At 40.3% G+C, this 22952-nt stretch overlaps 1 pseudogene; it reads right to left on the reverse strand.

Annotated features, from left to right (window-relative positions):
• Positions 1–1160: 1160 nt before the first annotated feature.
• LOC138091602 (ankyrin repeat domain-containing protein 26-like) overlaps positions 1161–22952 on the reverse strand; it is a 48410-nt pseudogene continuing 26618 nt past the window's right edge.

Consider the following 22952-nt stretch of genomic DNA (forward strand, 5'->3'; position numbering starts at 1 on the left):
CATCCCCCTGCCCGTGAAGCCCAGTGCAGGGTCCAGGTGAGCGTGCCCATGTAGGGATCAGCCCAACTGGGAATGAAGAGGAAGTGGGGAAGGCCTGCTCCACACACCACCCAGGACACACCCCGGGGCCCAGTCTCAGGCTGCTATGGAGCTCAGCGCACCCGGCTCTGACCCTGAGCCCCGAGAACCCCAGCCTCTGACGCATCAGGTGGACCTGGAGCACAGCACCACAGAATACAGAGGTGAAGAGGCTGGGGCTATCCATGTGAGTGTGTGGGGAGGGGGTGCTGAGGTACACAGGGAGAAGTCCCCCAAAGCTGGGTCTGGGCCTGGAACAAAGCCTGGCCTCACACCACCCATCTTTCACACTGCAGTCAGAGTGCATCCTACCCTGGGTATTCTTTGTGATTCTCTGGGAAGCTTTCTGTCCCCATATACACACATCAAAATGCTGGCGATGGGTAACCTTCTCTTCTCTCACAGCTCTAGCACTGGCCTCTCATTAGAACCAGACTCCACTTCCAAGTCCTGTCCCTACAGCAGTGGGTGCTACAGGTCCAGGACCCAGGGATCTACTGAGGGGAGATCGAGACCTGAGACTTCCCTTCCCAAAGACACCGGGCCAGCTGGGTACTGGCCAGCACTCTGGGCATATCGGACCTCTGTGCCTGCAGGACCCCCAGCCACAGGCACCGATGTCCCACGCCCTTAATGAGAACATCCACCTCCACCTGCACCCCGAGTCAGGGGATGAGTCACCACCTCTGCAGGGAAAGCCTGCCCTGCCTCCTGCCCAAGACCCAGATGCCCACTATGACTGACCTACCCCTGCAGGCAGAACGGGCCCCCGCTCTGGACAGAGACGCGGAGCCCTTTCTGGAAACACCTCATCCAGGGGAGTGGTTGGATCTGCAGCCTCCATCCCTGCCTGCTTCCCGTGGATGTCATCAACTCGCTCCCCACCCGGGGCAGATTGAGTGCCCTTCCCCTGAGCTTATTTGCATCTGGTGTGTGTGTAGCTTTCTTGTGTTTTTCTTTATGGCTTTATGTATTTTTTTCTGGATACAAGTTATGCTTTTAGGCTGGTTTAGAGACCATAGATTCACAGCTTGTATATTTTTTATACTCAACTAGATTCAACATTTAGCCAGAATCAAGAATCACTTTGAACTTTCTTTCAGGAAGTCTGAGAATTATTTCTCCTTCTGGATACTCACTTCTCCTTCTGCTTTCTCATTTTCATACCAATACATTCTCTCTTTTAAACGATTACACTCCTTGATCAACTACTTTGTTTCTTTCCTCTAGCATCAGACCTTGTTTCTTGCGTTCGGCCTGAAGTTTTCTCACGATCTGCTGAAACTGGTCTTGGATGCTAATGACCGTCTTCTCTTTACTGTCGGCTCTGTTTTGTGCATTACCCAGTTGCTGTCAGAGCAACACGTTTTTCACTCTGGAGTTGGGATAATCTCTTCTCTAAGGATTTCTGCTTTCCAAGGTATGTATTCACTTTGCTGTGTTCATTCTGATATATGTGTTCAATTTCCTGCTTTTGACACTCTGATTGGCTTAGATCTCTCTGGACACGTTCTAACATCAAAGTCTTTTCTCTAAGATCATCTCTCGTGTGATGCAGCTTGATTTTCAGCTTATTGAAGATACTTTCCACTGTAGATAGTTCTGGGAAAGCTTCTCATTGTTATCGCTTAGATTAGCCAGATCAAACTTCATTTTGTCCTGCAAGCATAACCACTCGTCTCTCGCTCTCTGGAAGGCAAGTTCCAGGTCTCTTCTTGATGTCTGACCTTGATCATGATCGTGTAAGGCAGCAGCCAGTCTAGAACGGTAGGATTTCACGTCCATTTCCAGTCTTTGTTTACTTTCTTTTTTGTTCTCCAGCTTAGAGGTTAGCATTGTATTCTCAGCTGTCAGAGCATTAAGCTGGCCTGTATAGTGGGATATAGTCTTTGTTAACGTTTACTCACTCAGTTTTACTGCCTTTTGTAGATCATCATCCTTTACTTTGAGAATTTCCATGTCCTCAAAATAGTTCTCTTCCTTTTCCCGGTGCTGATGTTTCAGCGCATCTATCTCCAGTCTCAGCGTGGCAAGTTCATCCTGCAGCTTGTGGTTTTTGTGCAACAGGTCTTTTGCTTCTTCACAACTATCAGAAACCTAAGTGAAACAAAGGAGATTTTTAGCTAGTACTCAATAAAGTGACATTCCATGATTTCCTCTGAAATGAAAGACTAACTTGTATGTTTATGCAATGAAAAGACTGCACCAAGTGTGTCTCCAACAGGGAAAAATAAGGTTCAATTCAATCCTCAGACTTTATACAAGCAGAAATTCCCAAAGATTCAAACATTTAATGGAAGACAATGAATCCACGAAAGTAAAAAAGAAATCCCAAGAGACTTTTCAAGAAGCCCAGAACTGGAAAGGCTTCTTTCTGAACTACAACAAACCCAGAAGGCTTAAAATAAAAGATTCATAGATCTGACTACACTTAAAAATTGCATCTGATGTGGAATATTTATATAATGGAAAACTAGTAAGCCATAAAAAAGAAGGAAATAATGCTATTTGCAGCAACAGGGATGGGCCTAGACATTATCACCCTAAGTGATGTAAGTCACACAAAGACAAGTATTATATCATACTGCTTATATGTAGAATCTAAAGTGAACTTATTCACACAACAGAAAAAGACTCATGGACACAGAAAACAAACTTGTGGTGACCACAGGGGAAAGAGGGGTAGGGAAAGGGATATATTAGGATGTTGGGATTAACATATACACACTAGTAGATAAAAAATAACCAAGAGACATGTACTGTACAACATAAGGAACTACACTTAATATTCTGCAAGAAGAATCTGAGACAGAATATGTGTGTACGTGTGAGTGTGTGTGTGAGTGTGTATGTGTATTAGTCACTCAGTCATGTCCAACACTTTGCGACCCCACAGACTATAGCCTGCCAGGCTCCTCTGTCCATTGGATTTCCCAGGCAAGAATACTGGAGTGGGTAGCCATTTCCTTCTCCAGGCTGCTGCTGCTAAGTCGTTTCAGTCGTATCTGACTCTGTGAGAACCCATAGACTGCAGCCCACCAGGCTCCCACATCCGTGGGATTCTCCAGGCAAGAACACTGGAGTGGGCTGTCATTTCCTTCTCCAATGCGTGAAAGTGAAAAGTGAAAGTGAAGTCGCTCAGTCGTGTCTGACTCTTAGCAACCCCACGGACTGCAGCCTACCAGGCTCCGCCGTCCATGGGATTTTCCAGGCAAGAGTACTGGAGTGGGTTGCCATTGCCTTCTCCACCTTCTCCAGGGGATCTTCCCAACCCAAGGACTGAACCCAGGTCTCCTGCACTGCAGGCAGATTCTTTACAGTCTGAGCCAGCAGGAAAGCCCCATTTATATAATATACACACACATATACATATATATCTGAATCACTGTGCTGTATACCTGAAACTAACAGAATATTGTTAATCAACTATAATTCAATAAACAACACCACTTGCTAGGTTTATAAACACTGTATTTGATACCTCTATACATCTACTTCACAGTAAGAGCCTTACCTCTGTATAAATAGACTAAATTTTGTACAAAAAGTTTTTCCTTGAGAATATGCTACCTTCTAACATTTTAATAGGCAATTACAAGAATTACACCTATTAACAACTGTACTAGGCAGCTGTACAAATATTAATTAACTCATTTGCTGTAATGATTCTGGAAAGGAAAAAGTTAAAAATATGAGTAAGCTGCAGCCTTTTCGCCATGTCTTTGGACTCTACTAGTCTTCTTACATCAAAACACATGTCTCTAGTACAAACACATCAATACAAAATAAGCTTCCTATTTCATTCATGGTACATACACTAATGGTAAATAAGGTAAAATTTAGAAAGCTCTTAGAAAACTATGAGATTATTTTCTGCTGCAATAACTTTCATTATCTGTCCATAATGTTTAAAATAGTAAGATGGGGAAAATACAATGAAAAACACTTAATATCTATCACTAAATATATATTATGGCATATCTATCACTGTTTTCAAAAGTTCCTTGTACTGAAATAAGACACTCACAGAGCAGAGTGCTCATTTTCTCACAAGCAGAAGAATGACATTCAAAATGTGGTCTCTGAACTGCCTATAGCTTCCTCCTTACCATCAGGGGAAGTGATAAACTAACCTAATGATCAATCGAGGAAGTGAAATCATTACCAAAACCCAGAATATCTTTAATTGGTAGCAAGAGTTCTCTTTTTTTTTTCTCCCATTGGTGTGGGGGAGGCACTTTTATATGTTGTTCTAAAGAAACAACTTTTTAAAGTGTTCAAAAGTGTTTTAACAACTGATGTTGCAGTTTTTACAAAACGAAAAACAGTAAATGATGTGAAAAGGTCGCTGACAGGATATCGGTTAAAGAAATGACAGTGGAGCCAAAAACGGACTCTGATTTAGACACTGAAGGTGATGATATGCATGGAGTAACCGACACATTCACTCCAAGGCAGAGGGACTTGGTCAGGTAGTGCAGTCAATGGTGGACCACACACGGTCTTCCTTGCCCTAAACCACAATCAGGGTCCTGGCTCCCCCAAGATAGTCACAAAAGATTTGAGATCGATTCCTATGGAAAACATTAAAGGCCTCTCCTTGGATGAGGCCATCGTATGTCACTACCTGACTGCTCTAGACAAATGGATTTGAATTACAAATACTACTTTCCCAAGCTCTTCCTGAGAGCTTTTCATTGTGGGAGATCTGCTGCTAGGACCTCGGGGATGGGACCCAGTCCATGTTTGAGAGGGACATCGGGTGTGGGAGCATATACCTCTGCTCTGAGATGCCACTTGAGAACTCTGCAGAAGGAAGGATAACCAACTTCAAGAGTGTCTGGTTTCTACCAACTGCTGGAAAAAAATTCCTGCACCTCTCAAGGACGCCAGTTAACACCTGTCCTTGAGGACTCAGCTGGGGTAGCTGGAGCCAGCTCTGAGCTGTTCATGGGGCAGGTGGACTGGAGGGTGATGGGCACAGAGGGAGAGGGGTCCACGACCCTCAGCCGCCTGCCAGATTGAAGGCCAGAGGCAACCTGATGTAAAATTAGGCATGATGGTCCCTCCCAGCACCCCTTCTCTTCTAGACCTATTCACTCATGAGTGGTCTGTCGAGGCTGAAGGATCAGTTGCCTGAGGTGGGCTGAGAGCTTAACCTCCAGTTTCTACACCATTCTCAACCCTGTGGTTTCTCTGTGACCTCTTCCTCCCTCTGCTTGAAAAAGTGCACCCAGCATGTCAGGATCATACAATTCTTATTTCTAGCCTTGTTTCTTTGGGAACTGAATTTCTTTTGTTTTGTTTTTAACAATTAACCTAAAATTTCCTATAACACTGAACAAAATGACACTAAATAAATGGCAATTTTTTAAAAAAGGGGATATTATAAATAATATTGATAAAATCATGTTAGAAATTTGAAATTTTCACCAAAGATTACTCTACCTGATTCAGATTATTTCTCTCAGGCTTCAGTTTCATTTCTATTGCTTGGAGAGTGTGTTCTAGGTGCTGTTTCACTTCAGCTTCTTTATTATATTGGTCTTCTTTTCTTCTTAAATGTTCCCTCATTTTTTCATATAACATCTCGGCATTTCTTCTATTCTCTTCTTGCTTTAAGGTGAATCTGCAAAATTTAAACCTCTTCTTAGAAAATCATGAGATTATTCACTGCTGCAATAACTTTCATTCCCTCTTCACAATGTTTAAAATAGTAAACGTGGGGGGGAAATACAATGAAAAACATTTAATAATGGTCACTGTTTTCAGACAGAGGGTTAAGAAAAAAATTGCATAAATTTTTGTTTTCATTTTCTCTTGAGAAAAATGGCTACTTCATAAATCTATGGGTGGGAATGTAAAGTAATAAAAACTTTCCTAAGAATAGTTTAGAAATATAGATCACAGATCTTTTTTAAGTTCTCATACTTTGACCAAATTATACGATATTATTAAAGAAAATGTAGTTAAAATAATTAGAAAGGTAGAAATGCATTTATAAAAAGGTGTTCCTTGCAGTATTAAATAGAACACAGAAAAGTGAAAAACAACTGAAAGTCAATTTGGTAAATATTTAATGGGGTTTCCATTATGGCAGACTTTTGTATGGTCATGAAAATGATGATTTGGAAAAATATACATTAAGGTATTAGAAGCATTTAGTGTTAAGAACTTGATATATTATTTCTAAGAATTTCACATTCCACAATACTAATAACACTTTCTCCTCTGTAAAATCCTAGAGGATAAGTTAGTCCTTATAACACGTCTATGTCTCTGCAGTATTAAAGCAAACAATAGTTCAAATATTTCTTTAAAAGTGAGGTGTACAGTGCCTCAAGCTGCTGCGCTCATGTTCCCACTTCACTTTCTGATGCTCTAACTGTGATTTCACTTCTTTGGTTTCTGACAGCTCTTTTTGTAGCCCACGAACCTTACTTTTCATTCTGTAAAATTCTCCTCTAAGTAGTTCACAGTGGCTTCTTTGGCTTCTTTGAAAATCTACTAATCTTTCATGCGACAGAATTGTATCTTGAATTTTCAACAAGCTAACAGAATCTGCATGATGAAGAAAACAAAGACAGAAACAAACGAAAAATTATGTGAGTAATTTTTGAGTATAAAGGACTGTGCCTTTCACGTTCACTCATCCATGCACTGAACAAGTATTAAGGGTCTATAATGTGGAAGACATTATTATTCTAAGCTCTCCAAATAAAACAGATGTCCCTGGCTCTTGTTTAGCTTGAAACCTAGTAGCAGACAAAGACAAATAAAATAAATATGAACTCAGATAGATACTCTAAGAAAAGAGAGTTCTATGATCACATAACAGAACTTGACATAGACTGGGTCCAGGAAAGATTTCCCTGGGGAAGAGATGTCACACTGAGAAATGAAGGATGAGCAGGAAGTAGTAAGCAGAGTAGGAGGAACAACCCTGTGAACAGTCTCCAGCTGCCATATGTTTTAACCAAGACAGAGTGAACAGCTACTGATTTACCTTCCTGAGTGGAGCGAGCAAAAACAATGCCGAAAAAATACATTAAACAATGATTTTCATTATAAAGGGCTTCAGGGAACGAAAGACAATGATCCTGGAAACACTCAAGGTTAGCCTAAGGAATGCCCCAGCTCACTGCCTGGAGAGAATTTCCAGGCCCCAACACGGGGAGAAGGAATGGAAGCTGAGTCAGCCAGACTCCCTGACAGGAGGTAATGAAGCTGATAGTCTGGTGAAACCAAAGTGGGCAGAGATCACAGATCAGAACTGTGGAGAGGAGAGTGTGGAACAGAGAGGAAAAGGACCCTGGAGATCTGAGGAGGAGCCCCTCAGGCATTTAACAGAGGAACGAATAGCACCCATCTGGGAGAAACCACCTGAGACCAGGGAGAAACCACCTGAAAAGACTACAGGAACCTGTGACTGGTGCTCACTCAGTCCCAGGAATTCTATCTATTCTCATGAGCCAGGCTGGAAAAACTCCTATGTACCAGCAGAATGAACAGGGTAGTCAGCAAGGTCTTGCTTCCAAGGCAGGAAATAATCAGCCCTAGCCCCAGGGCCCCTCTGGATGCACCTAACGAATCATGAGAAGCAAGAGCACAGAAGGATCTCTGGAAAACTCAATATTTGGAAACTAAATCACACGGACCTAAATAACCCTTGGATCAAAGAGGTAATGAAAAGAGAAAGTACAAAGTATTTTAAACTGAAGGAAAATGAAAACGTTAAGACCAGCAGACATTTTAGGAAACTGACAAGCTGATTCTAGAATTCATGTAGAAAGAAGGGTGAAAACTAAAACCAGATGGAACTACACAATTTTGACCTTTAACCAGGCAGCAAAGAGAGGCAACAGTTGGGCTTGAAGCAAGGGGGTAGCATGATGAGACCTGAATGTTTAAAAATAGGCAATAATTACAGTTGCTGTGCAGACCAAGGTTCTGCCAGGTGGAGTGGCAGGGAAAGAAGTCCTGACATCATTTCAGTTACTCTAGGAGGAAAATGATGCTGACCTGACCGTGGGTGGAGGCATAGGAAAGAAGAGTCAACAGAAGGTACAGTGAGTGAGAGGATCATAGGCCTGTGGCTCAGAGTATACACTCACTTTCATGTCCTTTTAATGCAAAAGAAACTTCTGAGATGCACAGCACTGTAACATATCCCTGGCTCTAGAGCAGTACTGAGAAGGTGTGCATATATCACTACTCTATATACAGACAGGCTTTCCGTTAACATTTACACTGCGGTCCTACCTTTACACCCCATATCAAGAGGTTCTTGCAATGTGGAATTTGTAAAGCACATCCCATACTCAGAATCAGTCTCGGACGACTGAGTTAAGTCATCCAAGTTGTTCACATAATTGATTTGTTCTTTGACCTACACGTAAACAATACTGTTTCACAATGTCTTTAAAATATGTATAAATACACCAAGTGTACAGAGGTGATAAATCTCAGTATCAAAACAAAAACAGACATTTCTTAAAACAAGAGATTTTTATCAAAAGGATAACTTTATCAACAGTTTTTTCTAAATGATGTGTTCAAAGTAAACTTCTCTACAACAAAGGATGATTTTCTTTTTTACCACTATTCCTTTGACAAAGTATTTTCGATAAGGATAATATTTTTTAAAGTTCATTTTTTTTTACTATACCTTCTTCTTTTCATACCGTGTTTTCCTTGCAGGCCTAAAAGAACAAATGATTCTTTTCAGGCGAATATTAAATATTCAAAAATACAAACAATACCTAAACTTTTCTTTTTTATATAAACTCTTTGCATTGACAAGTAATTGTCTATAAAGGATGCAGAAATAAATAAAAGCAGCATTAAAGGACACAGAAAATATATCAGTAATATTAATAAAGTATTAAAGTTAGATCCAAGGAAAGGAAAAACATAAAGTTACTTGCATTGTATGATAGGAAACAGTATACAAGTGTTTTTTGCACCTGTCCTTTTCCATAAGAACTAACTTTTATGGCAATACTACCTATCTGGGAGGTATTCCTTCAGTCCTTCTAAGAAAGAAATCCATTTGAATAACCAAGATATTAGCTTTCTGAGGATGTCCTATGCATCGGCCATGCATTATTAGAAACACCTGACATGTCCTAAAGGCATTTTAATCCTCACAGTCATTCTGGGAGATAGGTATAGGAGGAAATGGAGCACACAAAGGCTGAGGAACTTGCCCAAGCCCATTCAGCATGTCACCAACAGACCCAGAATTCAAACCCAGGAAGTCTGGCTTCAACACTGCTCTTCCAAAATATGTTGAGAAAGTAATATTGAAAAGCCTTTTAAAGTAATATGATAGCAAATGAATCTATGGTATTATTTCAGGTCTAGCTATAGCTATAAGTAATGATTTCTGAATCTTAAAACATATTTATCAAAAATTAAAAAGACTTCAGAGGTAGGCAAGCCTGCAAATTACTGTCAATAAAGTTTTGTTTTCTGTAAAGAAATCCATCAATAGGCATTCATTCATCCATTCTGCTGTTTCTTCATGCATCTGACATACATGTATTGAGCACACAATATGTGTTAATGACACGCTTAGTAAAGGAAGCACGGGTTTTGTCATTTAAATCTTTATCATGCAAAAGGAATAATTTGTGAAAGACTGCTAATAATGTTTTTCTATTGAATATAAACAAAATCTTCCCCTTTTCCTTGGAATCTATAAACAACTATGAAGTTAATATGATGTGATGTTTCAGAGCACCTTACAGAATCATAGTTACTCACCATGTTACTATCAACTAGAATCATCAAGGAATGACCATATCCTATTCAGTACAGCCTAAGTGTTTGTAAATTCACAATTACATAATTTTTGAAAATCTATATATGATAGAATTAACTTAAGCAATCATCTGCATATTCCATTACATAGAAATATTACACTTCAGAACCAATGAACAAGCCCTTACCATAAAACTATACATGAACAGAAGTATTATGTACAATTAGTTTACTGTGATAGTTTAAAGATAATGTCATACAATCAATAAGCTTCCTACTATTGGAAATGCAAACAAGACTAAACTAAATAATCACACCCTCTGCTGGCTCATTTCCAATACCATGCTGCTGCTACTGCTAAGTCACTTCAGTCGTGTCCAACTCTGTGCGACCCCATAGACGGCAGCCCACCAGGCTCCCTCATCCCTGGGATTCTCCAGGCAAGAACACTGGAGTGGGTTGCCATTTCCTTCTCCAATGCATGAAAGTGAAAAGTGAAAGTGAAGTCGCTCAGTAGTGTCTGACTCCTAGCGACCCCATGGACTGCAGCCTACCAGGCTCCTCCATCCATGGGGTTTGCCAGGCAAGAGTACTGGAGTGGGTTGCCATTGCCTTCTCCTTCCAATAGCATACATACTCTAAAAGCTCCCTTCTTAACATAAAATAAGTAACACCTGTGAACTCCACATTCCTCTTCAGTTACCATCCAGTTCTTCATTTCCTGTCCCAATAACATTCCCTACTGAATGTTTACATGTATTCATTACAGTCCAGCTTCCAAGGGGACTGTTTACTGAAATGACTTCTGGCCAAAGGCACTGGTCCTCACCTTAACCTTTAAGCAGTATTCGTCCACTAGAGTTGAGCAGTCTTAGCCTGAGCACTGTATATTGCTGCTCTATTTCCAGAAGAAGTATTCAGTGTTAATATTTCTTCCCCTACAAACATGGAATCTGGAGAATGTACCTGTCATCACCCTGATCCACTTCCCTTAAAATGCTGTCATCATTCACATGCAGCAGACCACCAGTCAATGAATCAGTCTTTTCAAATATTGGTGCAATCACACATTCTTCTGGTGTCCATTTGTCATCATTCTTTTTCTTTACTTCCTTCCTGTGCACACCAGGATAGCTACTTTTACAAGTCCACAAAAAAGCCAATGTTTTCTAATAATTCAACTGGTAAAGAATAAAAAACAATCAGTTCTTATAAAATTCCAACTCTTACCCATCTTAAGTCATTGATTAATTCACAAGACAGTTATAGAGTACCAACCATATGCAAGAAAACAAATTCTTCTTTCAAACACAGATATGATTATGATACAATTATGATGTATAAAACTTGACATATGAAAGTATAAGTGAAATAAGGAAAGATTTGCAGAAGAATTGAAGAGAGGAGGTCATGAGAAACAGAAAAGGGAGAAAATCATTCTACTTGGAGACTCGAATGTGAGCACAAACATCAGGCACAGGACATCTGGGTTGTTTCTGAGAAACCTGGAAGGAAGAGCACAAAATACATGGAAAAAAGTAGAGAGATGCATCTGGAAAGACACTGAGAAGAACCTCAAGGGCTATGTTGAAAACCTGGAGTCCACTGGCTAAGCGCCTTGACTCTTAGACATGGGAGTCATAAGTAGATTTACATTATATTTTTTATTTTGCTACTAAATATAATAATGGTGAATTTAGGGATTTCCCTGGTGGTCCAGTGCTTAGGAGTCCACCTACCAATAAAGGGGGCAGGTGTTCCACTCCTGGTCAGGGAAGATCCTGCATGCCATGGTGCAACTAAATCGTGCTCCACAGCTACTGAAGCCAGCACCCTAGAGCCCACGCTCAGCATCCAGAGAAGCCACCACACTGAGAAGCCCAAGCACTGTGGCAGCAAAGACCCAGCGCAGCCAAAAATAAGTCAAAAAGAGAATTCACAGAGAAAAGCCACACTTAATTTAGGTGGTATTTTAAATGACATGAGGCACGTATACCATGAAAGAAGAAACAAAGGAAATATTTGGCCAGGGGAGGAGAGTTCACTTTTAAACCACCTGCATAATGTGGTGACAGCGGCATCATGGCTGAAAGACCGATGCCTCATCAGTTCTCCTGCCACCAATGCAATCTCGCCTCCATCCATGGACACACTCAAACAGCTAGGAGAGAAAAACCAGCCAGCCAAGAGTACTCTTTCCAGAAAAGTTGTCTTTCAGAAATGAAAGAGAAATAAAGACTGTCCCAGACAAAGCAAACCTGATGGAGTTCATCACCACTAGTCCCGCCTCATGAGAAATGCTGAAAGAAGTCCTCAAACTGAAATGAAAGGATGTTCATTAGCGACGAAACAAATTTAACTATACAACACACTGATTAAGACAAGTATGCAGTCAAATCCAGAATATTCCAATATGTAACATGGTGGTATGTTAACAAAGGAACTCTAGTAAATAAGGCCAAGAGTATTAAAAAATAACTATATCTCTAGTAAAATATAAAATCTGTACATCACAAACATTAGCTCAAGTTAGAAATTATTTTCTAGGAAAATAACAAGGGATGTGCTGTTAAATATTGATATAGGATTACCTATCAGAACCCTCATTCTGCATAGCAGGAAACTCCTGGTTGCTATTTCCTCCACGCTTTCTCTGCTGAAACAATCCATTCTCATCAGCAGCATTGCATACATTCTCTGATACTTCCACTTCACTACTTTTGTGCTTCTTTTCTTCTTCAACCTTTAATGGAAGTTTGACACTAAGAATAATTGCTATGTACTGATTATAAAGATCTTTGTTTTCAATTTTATTATTTGACTCAGTGCTTGCCCTGAATTTAAGTGATAAAAATATTTCTGTGTTTATTTTAATTTTATCACTTACAAGTCACTGAAATGTTTGTAAAATCTGCTCCTTTCTGTTTGAGGAATTTTGAAAATTTGAATTTTGAAAATTCCCAAAATTTCAAAAATGGCTTTCTTAATAAGATGCAATTATTCATATTCAGTCTTCCCCATCTGACTGGCAGAGACAGAGAAATACAAAGACAAAGACACAGAATCTGTCCTCTTTGGTCTTTACCACCTGGAGTTTCCATTAAACAGCCAGATGTAGAGGATGTGACACCTTCATGCCTCAGAAAGGAAACATTCTTCTCTCTGCACTAAAGCTATTCTTTCCCCTCTGCCTTTTACAATTCATTTTTCACTTCCATCTGGGAGATAGCAAAAAAAGTCATGGTGAACCAGAGTTTACCAAAACACAAGGAGCAGAATGAAACTGAGGAGTTGTTAGTTAGTGTGGAATTCTGGAATATAAGTAATGCCTCCCAATTCCACATTCAATAACCACCAAACCTTACAGCTAGAGGATATAGAAATAATTTCCTAGTATTGCCTCACTATTTACCAAAAACAGCAATAAAATCAAAAAATGTTCAAGGTTTTCTTTAAGGCCCCTAAACAGGCACTCCATAGCATTTTATGCCACCAGAAGAGATGATACAATTCTGGAATGTCAAATGTTATATATTACCAAATGAATTCATCAGATTAATCAGATAAGTTAAAAGTGTGATTTTGGCACAGTAACTCAATGCCTTAGTTGGGGGTAAGGTTCATCTTTTTTTTTTTTTTAAACAGGAGAATACATAAGAGTTTTTTTGTTTGTTTGTTTCTTTCTTTCTTTCTTTTTTTGTCTTTTTGTCTGTTCAAACTCAGTCAGAGCACCTCTTACACAAAAGAGTAAACGAACAATTTAAAAAACCTTATTACTGAATAAAGAAAAATCTCATAGCATCTCAGAACTCAGTCTTCTCCTTTGTAGAGAAACACTTATTTTTTTTTTCTTTTTTGCTCAGGGTTTATACTACATATGGTCTTCCCGGGTGGCTCAAATATTAAAGAATCCACCTTCAATGCAGGAGACCTGGGTTCAAACCCTGGATTAGGAAGATCCTCTGTAGAAGGGAACAGCTAGCCACTCTGGTATTCTTTCTAGCCTGGGGAATTCCATGGACAGAGGAGCCTGGAAGGCTACAGTCCAAGGGTTTGCAAACAGTTGGACATGACTGAGCAACGTTTATACACACACACATACACACTATCTATGTAACAAAATCACACATGTCAAAACTTTCTACATTTTAGTAAACAATATAATGGAAAGGTCTGTCTCAAAAGAAACATCTGAGAGTGCTGATTAAAGCATATGTGGGAGCACATGTATTTGTTATTTAAAAGATGCTGAAGCGGCCATACTGGAAATCTAAGTGCCCAGCGATTCCAGAAAGCAGAGAAGATCACACATATTCAACCACAATGAAGAGATTAGAGGGAACACATGTTCATGTCTCATCTCTCAGTCATTCTTCCCATTCTATGGAAATATAACTTATATTTAACCCAACAGAGTTAAAGGGGGGAAAAAAAGACACAAAACCCTAGCTGATTATTATTCTTAAGCAATTTCCTTGGTGCTTATTCTGGCTCAGAAGACCACATAGCACATAGCTAAATGAGTTTCCCAGTCCATATGAAGACTGATGGAGAAGAATTAGATATTAGAATTGATTGAAGAACAAAAGCCATGAAAATAGTTTCCTGAATTCCTGTTATTGAGATAATAATAGATTTCTACACAATTACTTCTTTGGATGACCCCACTTTATTCATAAATGGAAAATCAAAATGGACCACATCATCAAGAAAGAGAAAAATCAAAGCAAGAGAAAATGAAAAACTCTTTTGGAAGTTAAATTTTATCTTTTTCAGAGCCAGCAACTCTACTCGAAACATGCCTATTTCATTCTTAAACATATCCTTCTCTAATTCTTAATTTACATGCACTTCAGATGCGCTGTGACTATTAGGTGGAGAAGAATTCCCATTTTCTAATTCGGGTTCCATGCTTTTATTGTCACTAGCACTGCAATTATCTGCATGCAGTGGCTTCTGGAACCAGTCCTGTATTGCTTTACTTTTCAGATCAGTTTTTTAACAACAGCAAGGGGAACGTGAATTTTTATTTGAATTTGATGTTTCATCTTACCAGAGTAGACAAGCCACAGACTAGAATGACATGCCTGTCCCATGTCTAATTTCTGATTAGTGGGATCTTGCTTCATTTTTGTGACATCTGCATATCAATCTCTTGGTCTTTCACTTCGAATATAACTACCGGCTCCCCTACTTTTATATTTTCTGTATCATTACAAAAACTCTCCTCAATTTTCATAAACACATGTTCAATGTCTAGCTGATATTTTTCAAAGTCTACTGTATTTTCAGGGAAACAAAGCTTTGAAGATGACCCACGAGCCTATCCAAGGGACCCAGACTTTACAGACTACAGAAAAACATTTTTGAGACTGGGTTCTTTTTGTTCAGGAAATGCTTGGAATACTAGAGAGACAGATATTCCAAATGCATCTTTTTCCTCACAATCAGGTATATTATTTGTAAGATTAGGAGATATTTCCTTTTGGTTTGCTCCTTCTTTAAGGTTATCACGTAGTGGATCTTCCTCAGGAGAAACGGTAATTTGGCATTCCTCACAAAATTTCACTGAACTTCCACTTTAACTCATTCGTGATGGACTTTAACTTATCTTTCCATTCTAATTTGCCTTGTTTGATACACATTTTATTATACAGTACTACACCAGATATTGAAATTTACAGTTTTACATACCTGTGCATGGTTTTCTCATCTTCATCAAGTTTTTCTTGTTCTTCCTCTGTTATCATTTCCAAGTCTAGTTCTCTTGACAGATCTGCAGGTTTAGTTAATATTATTTTGAATGTTTAGATAAAAGACATAATCCTCACTTAAAACATAGATCTAAAACATTGTGTGAAATGACATTAAATCAATCTTAATCTTCAGCTGAATATTTACTTCTTTAAGAACTACTTCCAATGACCTAAAAACTTCAACAAACCATTTGGGAAATACTAGATGTCACCAGGTTGCAGGCACACAAACAGCTCAAAGATTCAGTCACTGCTGCTGCTGCTAAGTCGCTTCAGTCGTGTCCGACTCTGTGCGACCCCATAGATGGCAGCCCACCAGGCTCCCCCGTCCCTGGGATTCTCCAGGCAAGAATACTGGAGTGGGTTGCCATTTCCTTCTCTAATGCATGAAAGTGAAAAGTGAAAGTGAAGTCACTCAGTCGTGTCCGACTCCTAGCGATCCCATGGACTGCAGCCTACCAGGCTCCTCCATCCATGGGATTTTCCAGGCAAGAGTACTGGAGTGGGATGCTACTGCCTTCTCAATCCAAACAGCAGTGAACAAAACAATAAGAAACCAAACAAAATACAGGACAGACATATAAAGTCACCATACATTCTCTTCTCTACTTCATAACAGGACCTTTTTAACAACATGCCAAGCATCAACTGCAACATTATTCAGGGTTTACAAAATTCCTCTTGCTTTTAGCTTTAATCAGTTCCTTCATCTGAAATGCTTCCCTCTACTTTTCTGACAAATTACTTTTCATCTTTTAAGGCTCAACCTGCTTTGTGAAGTTGTCTTTGATTACTGCCATCTTTCCCCTGATAAAGAGGTATGCCTTTCCTTGTGGCTACCTTAGTACTTTAAAGATTTTTCTAGTGTATCTTTCTAGATTTTCCTAGTGATAGATATAGACATGAACAGTAAATTATTCCTTTATATGCCTATCTTCTTGGCTCCTAGACTGCAGAGGACAGGCTCTTAAAAGTCATCTCGGTAAATATAGATTTTTTTTTTTTGAAGGATAACTGCTTTACAGAATTTTGTTGTTTTCTGTCAAACCTCAACATGAATCAGCCATAGGTACACATATATCGCCCCTTTTGAACCTCCTTCTCATCTCCCTCCCCATCCCACCCCTCTAGGTTGATACAGAGCCCCAGTGTCTCTCATTCAATAATTATTTCTCGGGTTTCCGCTCAGTACTAGACACTGGAGTTTAACGAAAAATGTAGAAAAAGGTGTCAGGGATGGCTTTTCTAGAGATAAGGCCTGAGGGCAGACTTACACAGTTCAAGGGAACAGAGGGCAGGAGAGGGAGAGCATTTCAGGCTGTAGCAAGATGGGGAGAGAAGCACACACACCACAGGGTAGATATTTGTCCAAAGTGAAGGGATGGGACTGACGAAGGTCATGGCATCCATTCCCATCACTTCGTGGCAAAGAGATGGCGAAACAATCAGAACAGAAACATACTTCATTTTCTTGGGCTCCAAAATCAATGCAGATGGTGAATGCAGTCATGAAATTAAAGGACACCTGCTCCTTAGAAGAAAAGAAATGACAAACTTAGCATATTAAAAAGCAGAGACGTTACTTTGCTGACAAAGGTCGTCTAGTCAAAACAAAGGCTTTTCCAGTTGTCATGTATGGATATGAGAGTTGGACCAAAAAGAAGATTGAGCACCCAAGAACTGATGCTTTTCAACTGTGGTGTTCGAAAAGACTCATGACAGTGCCTGGACTTCAAGGAGATCAAAACAGTCAATCCTAAACAAAATCAGTTTTGAACATTCATTGGAAAGACTGACGCTGCCACTGAAGTTCCAGTACTTTGGCCACCGGATTCGAAGAGCTTACTTATTAGAAAAGACTCTGATTCTGGGAAAGGTTGAAGTCGGGAGCAGAAGGGAATGACAGAGGATGAGATGTTTGGATGGCATCACCAACTCCATGAATGTGAGTTGAGTAAGCACCAGGAGATGGTGAAGGACAGGGAAGCCTGGAGTGCTGTGGTCCCTGGGGCCACGTAGAATCATACACCACTGAGCAACTGAACAACAGCAGGGACAAGTGACGAAGGTGCCAGCAGCAGTTCAGAATTCTAGAGCAAAGGACTGAAAGGGCTAGAGATAAAGGGTCAGGCAGAAGGCAGATTATGAGAGCATCAATGGCGCCTTAAGAGGTCTAGACATTAATGTGACTCAGAGTGCCTCATGGTCACGTTTGCTTTTGAGACTGGTGGCTCTAAACACCACAGGAGGGAGGAATCTGAAGGGCATAAAAATAACCGGAGGAAGGTGAATCTGAAGGCATTAATACTTGGAATAACAAGGTGATGCAGGCCTGAACTGAGGGAGTTTTTACAGAAATATTTAGGGTATAAAACTTTTAGGGTACAGTATAGACTAAATCTTTAAGAAACAAATAAATGTACAAATCCAGGGACCCTGAAGGATAAAATAATTGCTCATTATTTTATAAAATGTATTGACTGAGAAGAAAATGATCCACATGAACTGACTGAAGTGGCTTCTATCTATTCTGTAGTTTTCCTATCTCACATCGTCCAGTGTTGAAGGGACTCCTGTAGGCATTTTATTTGAATTTGTTTTTCTTGGACCTACCAAGCTCACAGAGAAACAAGAGCAAACAACTCAGTTGTATAGATTAAAAGAAAAAAAAGACAAACATGTTGAGTTTAGAGCCTGTAGTCACTATTCTAGGAGATAACTGAGAATATTCTGTAAATGCAAGATGAGGATAGAAAAGAAAAAAGTACAGGAGTGAAAAAAGAAACAGTGGATGATTTCTTACCATAGTCCTGACCATATGCTAAATTAATTAGTATTTATGGACAATACATTCTTAGACATGGTTACTCAAAGACTGGGCATCCTAGTAGAATTAGAATTGACTTTCTATATACTGCTTTTAAGTGATACACCACTCCTTTATACCAAGCTCCCTTGTGAACTCTTAATTCATTACAAATACTAAAACAAGTTGATATACTATGTGGACACAGCTGAGAAGGAGGTACTATATAGCAAATTTCCCATGACTCCCATTCCCACTGGGAAAGTCAATTCCAAAAAATACGAAGTCATAGAAAACACAAGAAATATTTTACTATTTGGTATCAGAGTTGATTTTGCAGTTCTACTGAATATAATCATAACTAATACTTATGAATTGACAGCCATATAAAAACATCACTACGAAGTCCCATTTTGAGAAGGCAGTCTCTAGATGGTACCTAGTCTCCCAACTAGTCTCAGAGTTCTAAACAGAATCCTGCTACCCACTCTCAGGTATATGCTAAATACCAGCCTGAACGAACTTACTTTTTCCTAACTCTCTTTATTATTTATTATATTACTATGGTCAGAGGGAGAATGCAAACACCTTGCTAAGAGGTATTGATTGGCTGTAGGTTGCATAAATGGAGAAGGCAATGGCACCTCACTCCAGTACTCTTGCCTGGAAAATCCCATGGGCGGAGGAGCCTGGTAAGCTGCAGTCCATGGGGTCGTGAAGAGTCAGACACGACTGAGTAACTTCACTTTCACTTTTCACTTTCATGCATTGGAGAAGGAAATGGCAACCCACTCCAGTGTTCTTGCCTGGAGAATCCCAGGCACGGGGGAGCCTGGTGGGTTGCCATCTATGGGGTCGCACAGAGTCGGACAAGACTGAAGCAACTTAGCAGTGGCAGCAGCAGCAGGCTGCATAAAAGGAGTCAGCACAAGGTAGACTTTGCCACAAAATCTAATTTGGAACCATCAGAAGGAAGGTAAGGCTGTGCCCAAGTGGCCCACAGCTGAGTGCTCTGGGCTTCTGCATTACCTTCTTTGCTTCTTCTGTTTCCTGGCAGCTCTGACTTGCATAGCTGATGGAGCGAGTAATTCCCTACCGGGAAAACCGCTGCAGTCTTCATCTTTGTTTTATCTATTACAGTCTTCTGTCCAAATTCTGTGGATGCTGACTGATTTTTGGTCATTGAATGGGACACGAACGCACACTGACCATCAACTTTCAAATGCCTGGCTCTTTGATAAGTCTCATTATTGAGGCTCAGAGCGGCAGAAGCCCAATTTGAAAAATGTGAAAACAAAGTCTCAATTTATTAGAATGTGAGAATACAACTCTGACTAACTTGTACAAAGTCTTTCTTCAGAGAATCAGTTCCATGTCCTCCTCTCCCCTGAAACTCACTAGTCCTTCACAGCTTAGAGTATCTCACATGTCACTGTCATTCATGAAGAGATGTAAACTAGTGTGTCTCATTTCTTCTACTTTTTCATTGCCTAGTATTACTGATTTTGATTCACTCAACTTCTATTACATATTCTATATTCCATAAGAACTTTACCAATAATTATTTTCTCAACATCAGTTCAGTTCAGTTCAGTCACTCAGTCGTCTCCAACTCTTTGCAACCTCATGAACTGCAGCACGCCAGGCCTTCCTGTGCATCACAAACTCCTGGAGTCTACCCAAACTCATGTCCATTGTGTCAGTGATGCCATCCATCTCATCCTCTGTCGGCCCCTTCTCCTCCTGCCCTCAATCTTTCCCAATATCAGGGTCTTTTCCAATGAGTCAGCTCTTCACATCAGGTAGCCAAAATATTGGAGTATCAGCTTCAACATCAGTCCTTCCAATGAACACCCAGGGCTGATTTCCTGTAGGATGGACTGATTGGATCTCCTTGCAGTCCAAGGGACTCTCAAGAGTCTTCTCCAACACTGCAGTTCAGAAGCATTAATTCTTCTGCGTTCAGCTTTCTTTATAGTCCAACTCTCACATCCATACATGACTATTTTTCAACATACAAATATATTATTAAGAAAATTTATATCTACCTTCTTTTACACTTAATTATGCCTTATAATACTGTGTGCTCTAGAGACCATGGTTTTAAAAACACTTTTAATGAATGCTACTACTTTAATTAATGTTACAAACCTAGACAACATTAAAAAGCAAAGACATTAAAAAAAAAAAAAAGCAAAGACATCACTTTGCTGACAAAAGCCCATAGAGCCAAAGCCATGGTTTCTTCAGTAGTCACGTACAGATGTGAGTATTGGACCATAAAGAAGGCTGAGTGCCAAAGAATTGATGCTTTCAAACAGTGGTGCTAGAGAAGACATCTGAGAGTCCATTGGACAGCAAAGATCAAACCAGTCAAAAATCCTAAGAGAAATCAATGCTGAAATCAATGCAGAAATCACTGGAAGGACTGATGCTGAAACTAAAGGTCCAATACTTTGGACACCTGATGTGAAGAGCTGACTCACTGGAAAAGACCCTGATGCTGGGAAAGATTGAGGGCAGGAAGAGAAGGGGATGGTAGAGGATTAGATGGTGGGATAGCATCACTGATGCAATGGATATGAACTTGGGCAAACTCTGGGAGATGGTGAGGCACAGGGAGGCCTAGCGTGCTGCAGTCCATGGGCTCACAAAGAGTTGGACCTGACTTAGCGACTGATCACCACCACCAATGACAACTTCTTTAATTACAATGAGATGGTCTTTCCTCAGATTATCAATATCTTCAGAACTGATTTTTAAGCCCTGGATAGACATCATAAACTTATATGAGACATGATACTCTTGTGGGTGACCAATTGTTTCCACGTGAAAATAGGATAAGTCTAGGACCACACTGGATCACAGAGCACCATGAGGGAAGAATGAATGCAACACAGAAATATTTTCTTAACAAAAAAAGGGAACTCTCCGGTCTAAATTCGTCAAGAGAAATCAAAGAAACAAGCAATAAATGTAAAAGTGAAACTTTAAACCCCGTGTCAACACAAGGGTCCCTTTATCATTTCACATCCAACCATGCCAATGGTTTAAAATGCTGGTTCTGTAGTGTGCCCTGAGAATTCCTGAAGTCCAGAGACCCACTGGGCCAGAGGATCCAAGAGGTCAAAACTCTTTTCACAACAACTCTAAATGTTATTTCCATGCTCAGTTATGTTCTGAGTGCACACAGGAGTTCTCCAGAGACAGGATATGTGACATCAGAACTCTAATGACTAGTGGAATTAGCCATTATGATTGTGTGTGCCTGTATTTTTACCATTTTTAGTTTATTTTACAGGATTCTCTGGCTGAGGCGAGGGTTGGAGGTGGCTTGCTGCACAGTCAGGGTCACTGAGTGCAGTAGTGCATGCATGGGACCTGTTGAAGGAGGTGCCATTATCTTCATTACCTCCACCATAGTTTGGCCTCAGGTCAAACAACAGGGAGGGAACACAGCCCCACACATCAACAGAAAATTGAATTAAAGATTTACTGATCATGGCCCTGCCCATCTGAACAGGATCCAGTTTCCCCTTCTGTCAGTCTTTCCCATCATGAAGTTTCCATAAGCCTCTTATCCTTATCCATCAAAGGGCAGGCAGACTGAAAACTTCAATCACAGAAAACAAACCAAACTGATCACATGGACCACAGACTTGTCTAACTCAGTGAAATTATGAGCGAGCCATGCTGTGAAGGGCCATCCAAGACAGACAGGTCATGCTGGAACGTTCTGACAAAACACGGTCCACTGGAGAAGAGAAGGGAAAACCACTTCAGTATTCTTGCCTTAAGAACCCCATGAACAGTATGAAAAGGCAAAAAGATAGGACACTGAAAGTTGAACTCCCCAGGTGAGTAGGTGTCCAATATGCTACTAGAGATCGGTGGAGAAATAAATCCAGAAAGAATGAAGAGACGGAGCCAAAGCAAAAACAACACCTAGCTATGGATGTGACTGGTGATGGGAGTCAAGACCAAGGCTGTAAAGAGCAATACTGCATAGGAACCTGGAATATTAGGCCCATGAATCAAGGCAAACTGGAAACGGTCAAGCAGAAGATGGCAAGAGTAAACATCGACATTCTAGGAATCAGTGAACTAAAATGGACTGGTTTGTGGTTTAGGACGTATGTCATGTCCGACACTTCTGACCCCATTGGCTATTTGTAGCTCACCAGACTCCTCTGGTGATAGGATTTTCCAAGCAAGAATGCTGGAGTGGGTTGCTGTTAGGTAGGTAGAATAGGGAAAAGGAGTCCAAAATGGCAGTGGCTAAAAGACAAGGAAGGGAAAAACCCATGAAAATAGAACAAAAAAGGTTCCAGGACCAGAGTGAAGACTTCAGGTAGAACAAACAACACTCCTGGCTAAGCCCAATTTGCATAGGGCAGGCCCAGGTGGAAGAAAAACATATAAAAGGAGGAGCCAAAGCACTCTCTCCCTCTTTCTCTCCCACGTGCGTGTGCTCTTTCTCTCTCTCTCCCTCCCCCACACACTCCTCCACTCTCTTCCCTTCAAGTCTTTGGGTTGGCATGCCCTCA

The sequence above is a fragment of the Capricornis sumatraensis genome, chromosome 15 (genome assembly GCF_032405125.1).
Source record: "Capricornis sumatraensis isolate serow.1 chromosome 15, serow.2, whole genome shotgun sequence".
Classification (NCBI taxonomy): Eukaryota; Metazoa; Chordata; class Mammalia; order Artiodactyla; family Bovidae; genus Capricornis; species Capricornis sumatraensis.